The sequence below is a fragment of the Myodes glareolus genome, chromosome 19, assembly GCF_982192425.1.
Source record: "Myodes glareolus chromosome 19, mMyoGla1.1, whole genome shotgun sequence".
In the NCBI taxonomy this organism is placed as follows: Eukaryota; Metazoa; Chordata; class Mammalia; order Rodentia; family Cricetidae; genus Myodes; species Myodes glareolus.
This window is the reverse complement of record NC_142044.1, coordinates 54,683,964-54,696,152: the sequence shown is the minus strand read 5'-3', so window position 1 is coordinate 54,696,152 and position 12,189 is coordinate 54,683,964. Positions and strand designations below refer to the sequence as shown.

General features: G+C 39.0%; 1 protein-coding gene across 2 annotated transcripts in view; it reads right to left on the bottom strand.

The window, feature by feature from the left end:
• Positions 1-12,189, bottom strand: part of Cntn1 (contactin 1) — a 304,667-nt gene that overhangs the window by 214,465 nt on the left and 78,013 nt on the right. The window contains exon 2 of one of the 2 annotated variants that reach the window (XM_085678791.2): positions 3,986-4,153. The exons of the other annotated variant lie outside the window; for it this stretch is intronic. The gene's annotated coding sequence lies outside the window, so the exon portion shown is untranslated. The remainder of the gene's footprint in view (positions 1-3,985; positions 4,154-12,189) is intronic. 2 annotated transcript variants of the gene reach the window in all.

Below are 12,189 nucleotides of genomic sequence, written 5' to 3'. Positions count from 1 at the left end.
AGCTATCGCTGGGGTCTTAAACCACGCTTCTTATCTTGCCAAGGTCCTGAAGTTTTGTTTTGTTTTGTCTTTCACATATCTGTGTAAAACCCTAAACTCTGAAGTGTTTATCAAATAGATGCAAGAGAAATGATCTAAAGTTCCTCACCTGACTTCTCGTCAACCCACTGAGTATTTCCATTTCTGACCTAACGGGGGTGGGGATGGTGGTGGGGGAGTGGGGTGGTGGTGGGGTGGTGGTGGTGGCTGGAAACAAATGTCGGCAGTGACTGCACTCTCTGGGTGTCATGATAAAAATAAGCATCAGCTTTAGAGGAAGCAGGAATAAGAGTCATAAGAGTCATCTCCCTGAACGGCTGAGTAAGAAGGTGAGGAACAATTTCATCCTTTTGAGTGATTCCTAGTGCGAGAAAGAGAAATTCTTTCAGGAAGAATTTCAGGAAGAGGAAGGCACATGTGAGAAGCAGAAGGGGTTGGCACCCTTGGATCTCCAATCCACGGAAATGATAAAATAAGTGACACCACTTACTGACAGATTGTCTGCCTTATGAATTCCAAAGTTTAATACTTGAAGTTATAATGTGCCACATCTCTTGGTTCCACAGTGGCTACGGACACAGTCTGATTGTCTCCACATCATAGGCGCTAAACAAATACTTATTTCTAAATACACAGATGATAACATTTTCTAAATACTTGTACCACTTTGTCTAGTGTTATAGCAGGCTAAAAATATACTGTAGCTAAATATATATCTATGTCCATAACAAAATAAACAATTGTAAGTCAAGACAAACCATAAGATAAATGATTTAAATCAGAATAAAAAGTCATACAGAAGTAAGGAGTTTGGAAATTAAACAAATCCTCCTGTTTCCTGTCTCCAGCAGATAAACCTATCCTCTGACCTGTCTGGACCACTTATTTTGGTACATTGTGTTGAAACATTTTTCTTTTGCTGTCTTCTTTAATTCTTCAATTTCCTACTGTTACATATCCATAAATTTTTCTATCTCAAAGATAAATGGGAGCAGAAATGCTACTTAGAAACTGAATGGAGATGAGTAATCACTTATGCATAGGAAGGGATCAAGATAAGTAGCAATGTCTGAAAATAAACAAAAACTTAGGCAAGGCAAAATCTAAGATCAGTGTGGCCATCTTAAAAGCAAACTTTGTTGTTGTTAAATGTTATTAATTAATTGCTAAACTAAATGCATATTTTCCATGTCGATATGTACAAATTTGTCTCAAAGTTCTTCACTGGGTATGAAATTACTACCTTTAACTCTGATAAACAAAACTGTTTTAACAATAGAAAATAAATAAATGGAGGAAAAGGGCTCTTTGCTACTATAGCTCTGGGTGTGGGAAAGTCTCACTTTTTTTTTCGTGTTAGACTAAATCAGGAGTCATGGGGACGTCCATGACTAGGAGTAACAATGTTGCTGTTCAGTGTTAGCCCTGAAATGTGAGTTAGAGCCACTGCTAGGACACAGACAGAACTTGTCTTCTGGAATCCTCACTGTGGGGATTTTAGAGGCAGCTTCTGAGCTGGAGAGCAATTACAGACATATGAGAAAGCTACAGACCTCCATTTGCTTTGTCAAGTGCTTGTACAAAAGGGATAGAGAGAAAGGCTTCCCCTGGGGTTTAGATTGCCCTGGCACTCCCTTCTTGTCTACAGATAACCAAGTAACAGAATCCTGGATATCCAGAGGGCTGCCAGGCCCTGATGATGGGCAGCAGTGAGGTGGTGAAGAGAAACAGTGAATGAAGACCCAGCTTCTTTCTTATGGAGTTGGTTTTTATGCTCAGGGAGGGGGCACTAGTTCCTGTCCCTGTAGGTAGCCAGGCATGTTGGCAGCTGGTACCCGGAGGTCAGGCCTTCTAGGAGCTTTCCTGGTACAGTGAAATGTCAGTATTCTAGAAGTGGTAATTCTCATTTAGTTTAATGGAATTGTGGTCTCCTGTAGCTGAGATAGCCCCAGAGAGGGAGTGTCATGGTAGGGAGATTTACCCAGTTCTCAAAGAAGGAATGCTGAGAACAGGAAAGCCCTTTCTTTATTCTGCAGGTTGGTACTGCTGGGGTAGCAGTATCAGCAGCCACTCACTTTCTGTTCCGTTGCTGTGCCTGGTCTTCTTCAAGTTTCTAGTATAGATTCCCAGGAATTGATGTCAAGGCCATCCTTTCTATTCCATCTTTAGAACTATTTTTAAAATTGTTTTTATTGAGCTATATAGCTTTCTTCTTTCCACTTCTTTCCTCTTCCCTCCCCTTCCACCATCTCCCATGGCCCCCATGCTCCCAATTTACTCAGGAGATCTTGTCTTTTTCTACTTCTCATGTACATTAAATCCATGTATGTCTCTCATAGGGTTCTCTTTGTTGTCTAGGTTCTCTGGGATTGTGAATTGTAGCCTGGTTTTCTTTGCTTTATGTTTAAAATCACATATGAGTGAGTAATATGATATTTGTTTTTGAGTCTGGGTTACCTCACCCAATATGATGTTTTCTAGATCCATCCATTTGCCTGCAAATCTCAAGATGTTGTTATTTTTTTCTGCTCTGTAGTACTCCATTGTGTAAATGTACCACATTTTCTTTATCCATTCTTCGATAGGGGGGCACTTAGGTTGTTTCCAGCTCCTGGCTATGACAAATAATGCTGCTATGAACATGTCCTTGTGGCAAGATTGAGCATTCTTAGAATATATACCCAAAAGTGGTATTACTGGGTCTTGAGGAAGGTTGTTTCTTAATTTTTCTGAGAAATCTCCATACTGATATCCAAATGGGCTGTACCAGCTTACACTCCCATCAGCAATGAAGGAGTGTTCCCTTTACCCCACATCCTCTCCAAAATAAGTTATCTTCAGTGTTTTTGATCTCAGAGTTGTTTTGATTTGCACTTCTCTGATGGCTAATGATGTTGAGCATTTCCTTAAGTGTCTTTCAGCCATTTTAGAGTCCTTTGTTGAGAGTTCTCAGTTTAGGTCTCTACCCCATTTTTATAATGAATTATTTGTAGAACTTTTATTTTATATGGTAAAATATAAAGTTTGTATTTTATCCTGTTTGTCTGAACTCAGTGCTATACTTGCATAATAAATTGGACACATGATCTGTAATCTCAAGTCTTAGCTGCTGGATTTTATAAGGTAAGCCATCATTATTTAACCTCAAATCTCTTTGTCATTCTAGAATGTGCTTTAGGTCACATTGTCGTATATACAGAGTTTTATATACAGCTCTGACACCAAACATAAAAAATATAGAGATGGGATCACTGCTGACATAATATGAAAAGAACACAGAAAGTAAGTCTTAAAATGAATCAAGATAATATGTTCTGAATCAAGGGGCAGTTGGTTACTAAAAATCTATTAATTGTTATAGCAATATAGTCCAATAGTATTCCCATCTCTCTCATGAGAATAGAGAAGAGTTAAACCAGGAGCAGCGGCTGAGTGCAGAGGGCACTGCCTGTCAGCCTTGCCATGTACAAGACTGTGCACTGGGCCCATAGGACCAGCAACACCACGCTGGACAGAGCTCAGGGATCACTGCTGATCTACATAACCCATAAATCTACAAAAGTATCTCCAGATTTGATGCAATAGGAATTATTAAATAATCATATTTCAACCCAAAATGTAAGAATTCTCCACATCTTTACAGCATATCATTTAGGGGGAACTTTGCATCAATGGTAATAAAATGGGTTTTACATTAAGCAGCAGGAAAGCAATCTATACCATAACCATGAAAGTGTCCAAATTGATTAAAAGTAATATGTTTGAAAAAATTTGACATGAAAATAATCAACTTCAATACAAAATGAAGACAAAAGAAGACTGAATTTTATGTATGAACTGTCTCAGAATATTCAAAACACTAGCTGAGGCTTGTATGTAAGATAAACTACTATAATGGTTACTTTCCTGTTGCTATGAGAACACACCATGACCAAAAATGACTTACAGAAGCATCTATGTGGACTTTCAGTTCCAGAAGCATCTGTGTGGACTTTCAGTTACTTTCATAGTCCATCATGGCAGGGAGGCATGGCAGGAATCAGGAGGCACAGCAGCAGAGCAGGAAGCTGAAAGGGCACATCTCCAGTCCCAACCACCAAGCAGAGAGAATGACCTGAAAGTGGGATGCGTCCAGAAGCTCTCAAAACTCGCCCCCAGCATCGTATTTCCTCCAAAGGCCGCACCTCCTAAACCTCCCCCAAACACATAAGCCTGCGAGGGACAATTCTCACTTAAACCATCACAGTTATTAGTAGAGGTTTAGAATTCCAAAAATTAAGTCTTTTCACTATGATCCGACGTCGCATACAAATATATCTTTATCCCTCCATTTTGAGAAAGAGGAGAGCAATTATTCTGTCAGTTCAGGAAAATTTCTCAGTAATCCAAGTGCTCTTCACTGATAGGTGATTCAGTAATCAAAATGCAAATAGGTAGATTAGAGTCTCATCTGTATCTTATACCAAGTTGCAGCTCAGAATAGCATTAGTGCAGTAGCAGAGCGTCATGCTTAAAACACAGATTATCTCCATCTGGAAAAAATCAAGTCTAAAGTCATCACAGAGGCAATCATCATGTAGCGATTAATATTCATGCCAGGATCTTATGCTAAACAGTCTGACAAGAATCCAAAGATGTGGAAGACCTAGCCCTCTCCCGATATACATTTTATAACTCATTATATATGGATACAAGATGGAAAAGTAACAATATGGTTCTAACTAGACACTAAATATGGAAGACAAGTTTAGGGGATCCAGTAATATATAGGAAGACTGTGCTATACAGTATACAGTGATAGGAAGTTTACAAATGCTTATGAAGATAATTCTAGTATCTTCAGAGTAGAAAGATGGAAGGAGAATAAGAGGTATTTTAAGGACTCTAAAAGATCACCTCGAAGGATGTCCCATCTCTGATTTAGCTAACTCCATTTTGTTTCTTACTCCCTCTTTTCTCTTCATTATTTCTGTTTCTTTCTCCCCTGCGGATTTTGATTTTTAAGAATAGATCAGAAGATGAAGTCTTATGACAAATTGTTGAAACCATTATCTGAAGGGCAGAGACCTTGATGCCAACAGAAGTCTATATGGAGACCATGAGATGCCTGCCTGGGATAGACAGACCACAGCCAGATCAGATTGATTTGGAAAGCCCCAACCCTTTCTTCTGTTTCTCATAAGAAATGAAGATGCTATAATACAAGTATGCTGCAAATAGATGTTTTATCATTCTTTCTTATTCTGCACGATAAGATCTCCCAGAGAATGAAGCACCTTCCCTCCCTTGCCTCTCCATTGCTGGTCTCTTGAACAACCTTTCTAGGACTTTGACTGAACCTTGCTGCCCAGACTTCTTGGAGCCAAGAATTTCATCCCAACTCTGACAATACCTAGAAAAGACCTCAGTTTTGGCAGAGACATTTGTTTTTTGTCACTTATTAGGAAGATAATAACAGAAACATTTATAACCTGCTAAATTATGGATTAGCAAGCCTCCAGTGGAGTGGGTCATAGAGATGATAACAGATTTTCCAGTGTGATATTTATTCTTTGAGAAGGATCTTTCTGACTGAACTTCAGCTCCTGATTGAGGCTTCTAGTGGGAAAAGATAGTAGAAGCCATGAGGGAAAACAGAACTTCCCATTGACTCATGTTCAGAGGCATTATAGATGTTCTGAAGAAGGGGAGTTTCTCCATCTTGGGAGCACCACAATGGACATTATAAGCACAATGGCTGTCTCAGATCCTAAATGGCACATGGGATCATGAGGCTCAAATGTATACAAGGATGATACTCAGCCATTTCACCCATGGAGTAATGGGAAATCACCAGTTGGCATGTGCTAGGAAACTAACATTGCTATAGTAGCTTGTTTGTAGTTGCTGAAAACTGGGATCCTGTGACTTCATCACTGGTTGGCTATTAGAGTACAAACAGATTGCAATAGCTGGGGTAACCCTGTAGGAACTTGAGAATGGGAGTAGATCTGCTGAGAGGACCTTAAGGAATCACTGGACTTCCTGATAGCCAAATAATTTCCTTTGTAGACTTGGTCTCCACATATATCACTGGCTGGCCTGGAACTTATGATATAGACCAAGGCACACAGATCCAACTGCATCTGCTGCTCCAGTACTAAAACAAGGCACATACCAGCATGCCTGACACCAAAGAAGAACTTTAGTCTAGTGAAACACCAGGTGTAAGAAGGCCCTGGCTAGTAATCTATAAAATCCATGTTCAAACCAATTCTGTTTCACACTCATTTTCAATCCTCTGCATCAAAAATGTCATAACACTGAGACTTTGGGACTGATCTAATGGGAGCTCACCAAGGCGAGCTGGACTGAGAGTAATGGAGCATGTAATCAAACTGGACTCTCTGAAAGTGGCTGTCAATGAGGACTGACTGAGAAGCCAAGGACAATGGCATTGGGTTTTGATTTCACTGTATGGACTGGCTTTGTAGGAGCCTGGTTTGTTTGGATGCTCACCTTCCTGGATCTGGATGGAGTGGGGAGGACCTTGGACTTCTCACAGGGCAGGGAACCCTAACTGCTCTTAGGACTGGAGAGGGAGAGGGTGAGGGGAGGGGGAGGGAAAAGGGAGGTGGGGAGGTGGAAATTTTTAACAAATAAATAAATAAAGACCTTAGTATGTTTTCCAGATAAATCTGTACATCTTGGAAAAGCTCAATAATCTACTATTCATTAAAAAAAAGCTGCACAGGAGCATAATAGTGCAGCTTTCTGAGAAAACAAATCTTGTGTTTGTTTATGAAAGGCTCAGTCCTTTGGTTTATACCTCAGGGAATCTTAAGCACTGAATCACTTGGGCATGCTCAGATTTCCTTTTATTTAATAAGCAATTTTTGTTTTGATGAAATGAATGAAAAGTCATGAGATTTACTCCATTAGCCAGACTTAGTAAAGCAAAATAATGGCTTTTAATATCCATTCTATAATTTATTCTAGTTGAAGAGGTATTCAGGTTATTAAACATCCAAACTACTTCAGTTTGCAATAGAAATGCAATAATATAATGGAATGAATGGTCCCCAATGACTTTGGAGGATAGAGGACAGCTGTAACACTATCACAGCATTCCCCCAAGTGCTAAGAGGAGAAGTGAGTACTATCTGATAGTAAAGAAATACTCCGATTAATAATAGTTTCCAAGTTCTGAATAAATTATTTAGGAAAACCTGTGAAATTGCTGAAAGTCATATAAACTGAAAGTTACAAAGATATTAAACTTTAAAAGTAACAAGCAAACGTACACTTGTTTGATACATAGGAAATATTACTCTGTTATACTTCTAATCCATGAGCAATATAAATGTAAACTCGATAGAGGGATAGATTTTATACACAGTCACATGTCCCATTGGTACCTGATTTATAATGAGTATCAAAATGAACTGATGATGAATATGTAGTCAATAATGGTTAGTTCCTTATGTCCTAGGTTTGTCCATGATCACACCTATTAGCTATTAGACATGGTCAATTTTACTAAAGCATAAAAGGAAATTATGAGGCCTTCAGAGTAACATCAACTAAAAGATGGAAGTCAGTAGCATGATGTAGGATCTATTTCCAGAGAGACGCAATTCTCTAGCTAGACAGTAGATTCCCATACATCCCAGATGTCATTTCTGCTTCCTTTGCTATCTCTCATTAGTCTAACGGGATTTCCCTGGCAGGGCTCTCCCTTGCTCCTCTAGCTACTGTCAGTTCTTTGTAGTTGGTCTCCGTCAGTGAAATATTCACAAGTGTAGATGTAATTTCTATTGTCTTAATCCTAATTCACTTTTCTTGGACTCTAGATATCTGCTAATCAGATAATCTCCAATGTCCACATTTCCTTGAACAGTATTCAAGGCATTCTCCTTTGAATAACTCCCATTCCCCAAATTCCTCCAGCAATCTCAGCAGCAATGGAACAGCAGAGGACCATCAATCTTGGCAATGTCTGTGGCAACCACTTATCACTGAATGAGAAGAATCTTTGTGACATGGAATATGAGAGACACACACAGACTGTTTGAACATTTCATATTCAGCAGAAACACTCTACATGGAATGAAAAGGCAAGAGAGGGAAGCTATATAAAGAATCCAATCCATCTTCTCAAAGACTGGAGATGTAGATGAGCCTACAAGGTAGAATACTTGATGCCTTCACAGTGAGAGCTGCTCTTAGAAAAAAAGACTTGGGTCCTTTTATATATGCAGTAAATAGAATGAGTTCTGCCATCAATCGAATTAACAGGAAGTCAGTAGTGATGCTCATACTGTGGCTCTGGCCTATAGACCTGTAATACAATTCATAATATAAAAATTTGTTATATTATTTAAACATAGCTTTTATTTAAAATACTACTTTGGGGGAACTGATTATGACAGAAATAGAAATTTAACGAAATATTAAAGTACTTGCTTTTTTTTTCTTTGTCTAGTTATTCCAACAGATGAAGTTCATACTTCTATCATGCTTTTGTCGGGTTTTGCTCATTTGTGCTATTTCTAATTTTTGCAATTATTAACTATTAACTAACTTCTTTATAACCTTACTTAGTGGTTGAGGCAGTACATCCGGAGGCAGTGAACAATAAAGAGAACCTATCTCAAACAAGGTAAAAAGCAGTAGTAACATCTACTTGCAATCACACACATGAACATATACAGACACAAGAACATATACACACATGAAAACACAAACATACACACACATGAACACACACATAAGAACATGTACACATATGAACACACACGTACTCCTATGGACATACACACATTAACATACACAGACAAGAACAAACACACACATATGAACATACACACATACACATTTTATAAAAGAATTTTACATTGGAAACACTGACTTTGGGCTCAAACTAAAGGATTTCATTGTTTTTTACCTAATTACTCTGAAAAGAGACACAGTATGAATTACTGAATGACATTTGTCAAAGCACACTGATGAATTCTGACATCAAAGCTGAGGCAGAAACTGACACTTCCAAATCCAACCAGTGACAGGGTGTGGATAGTATACTTTCATGATATATCTTCTCACCGCTGAGTTTGCTGCTCGTAAGCCTTCTCTGCACAGTGTTGCTCTGGCTCTCTGTACACCTTTCCTCTTAGATTTCTCTGGGGGCCACCCTGAGCTGATGCACAGTTCCCAGCTCTCTGGTGGCATCCTTATTACCAATTCCTGGTCTCACATTATTCCTTTTGAGTTTTGGTTTTTTCTCCTCACCACCTGAGCAAAGAATTTGAAAAGCAAGTTTTCACAGTCAAATTTATACAGACTTTCATTTTGCATCTGTAAGAAAGGACACCCTTCTGTAATTTCTTGACCTATTTGAATTTATTCCTAAAAAAAAAAACAGAATTGATTTACTGTATGTATAGCATACAGGAAAACTTTCAAGAAAGTTAAGGTCATTCTTCTCAGCTTCTTTGTATGTATGGTGTGCACGTTCACGTATATGCACTGTTACAGCACTATGAGCATTTATGAGCATGCATGTGTGCCTGGGAAGGTTAGAAAAGAACCTAGGGGTTGTCCTCATCTCGCATGTTGTTTGAGGTGTATGGTGTGCAGGTTCACATATGTGTACCTTTGCAGGATTATGAGCACTGTGAACATGCCATGTGGGCCTGGGAAGGCGAGAAAACAACCTGGGGACTGCCCTCCTCTTCTGTCTTATTTGAGGCAGGCTATCTTGATATTTAGCACTGCATATGCCAGGCCGGGTGGCCTGAGAGTTTCCAGGGATTCTTTGGTTTCTGCATCTCATTTTACTACAGGTGCCCGGGAATTGCAGACACGGACTGTACACAGCTGTACATGGGCTCCCGGGATCCCAGACCTCATGCTTGCCCAGCAACTGTGTATCCACGGAACCATCATCTGCTAGGCGTTCTCCACTGAGCTGCCTCTCCATCCCTTCACTCAACTTAACAAATTTCATGAATACCTGACGGTTCAGACTTTGTGAATAGTAAAGAGCCAACCACAGTTCGTACCGTGCACACTTGATATCCCTGCATTCTGAAAGTATGTTCATGACCCAATATTAAGACTGAGTACCGAATAAATACAGGAGAAAACTTATAAATCCAACTTTGATTTTTAAATTTGGATGAACTGGGATTAACATTTCCTTAATGGCATTTAGGGATAATAATCTACCCAATCTGGAAGGGTAAGCTGCCTTTGGGCTTCAATGGCATGTGTGCATGCACTGCTATGGTGTTAATTTACACGCACAGGTGAGAACCATGAGAATATAAATCTCCTATATATGTCTCTTTATGGTTATTTCAGGATTTAGTTACCATAGGTACTATATAAATCCTTTTGACAGATGTAATTCATGAGTTGAAATGTTCAATAAAATTCAGGCAGGAGGATTCTAACCACTCTGTCCATTATAATTCTAGCCTGTTTCTTATGATAATGTTAAAAAAAAGGGGTTATAAAATGTTGATATTAGTCCCGGCCCTAGTGAGGTATGGTCATGGAGGTGAAAGTGTAACCCATGAGGCCCAGTTCTTCTTTATCTTCATGCATGTCTGCCATCTGACACACACCTTGCATGTCAATGAAACAATGAAACAAGGTGAGTTTTGATTCCGTGATGTAAACAGTTTTAAATTCGCCGCGCCTGAAGCACCCTTGCTAACAGAATAGATAACAGACAAAGAACCACACTTAAAAGTTGGAATACCATGTGTAAGAAACTAAAGTGAATTAGCCAAACTCTGCTCTGCTAAATCTGTGTTAAGAGGTCTGAATTGGATGATCATAGGCTGTCTTATTTTAAAAGAAATCAGCATTTTATTGCCAAAGATATAAATGAAACCTACACAGCCTTTGAGACTTTAAGATGAGGCATAGAAGATAAAACATTTATTTAACCTGCTTCTTCTCGCACATACTTTTCAAGTTTAGATACAGCTATATTTTATTTCAAATACTGCCCTGAAAAAATACATTTACAATCAAAGCACATACTTACAATTTTATACTTATTCTTTCAGAGAAATTTCAAATTCTAATATGATATAGATATGTGTATGTATGTATGTATTAGATTTAAGACCATATCTTTACCTCTTTTTTCACTCATCCTTCAATGTCTAACAGAATAGATAAATCTGACTTCCCTCTGAAGCTTCCACAGTGATTAGGGAACCAAGTACAACCTCTTCTCTGCTGAAACACCCCTGCACTGCAAGCCAGATGCCGTGGTGTCCCTATTACTGTGTCCACCTGTTCTGTCACAGCCCTGTTGTGTTGGCTGATGTCTTTGCCACACCCTGTGCACCTTCCTCTCCATTGGCACTGCTTCTGTTAGGATCAGGCATTCATTTCTGGTTATTTAAAATGATAGTGCAATTCTAGCACCTCATTGTTACTTTTTAAAAACTCGGTCACCCCAGCTAGACTGTGGATTCTTTCACTAAACTTTGGCAGACAAAGCTAAGGCAGTGCATGGCGTTCTAACAAGACTAGAATAATCACCAGCAAAGGGAGGCCACACAGCTCCACCCTATAGTTACATAATCTTGGCTACATTTTCCCAAGCAGACTTCTCTCTCTCTCTAGCACAGCATTTACCTGTATCCTTTTTCATGCTTTTTTCAGTCATCATCAAATCACAGAGAATTCCCTTCTCCTTCCTTCTACCCGGTGTTTTTCTGACTCCCAAAAATCCCCTTAATTTTTCCCCATTCCAAGTAGTTTACTTAGCTATAAGGAAACAAAAGTTAAATATTCAACAGACCTAAGCAAGGAACTAACGGCACCACTGCCAGCTACATAACCCAAGCTGACCCTCAGATTCCTCATTTTAGAACGGGACCAACAGTGACGATGATAACGATTTTGCTTCACAGGAAGACTGAATAATGGTGCAAAGTATCTAGGGTACAGAGTTCAGCACTTGAACTGTATTAACCAATGAAACACATTATTGCTGTTGTTAATGATTTCATGACCTTCTTATTCCATCCTACCTTAGATGCTGGCTTCTCTCAGCAACTTGATCATTACACAGTTTAAGTAACTTTTTTTAAAAAATAATTCTCTTGAGTATGGGGATATAGTTTTATTATATATGTACTTGTA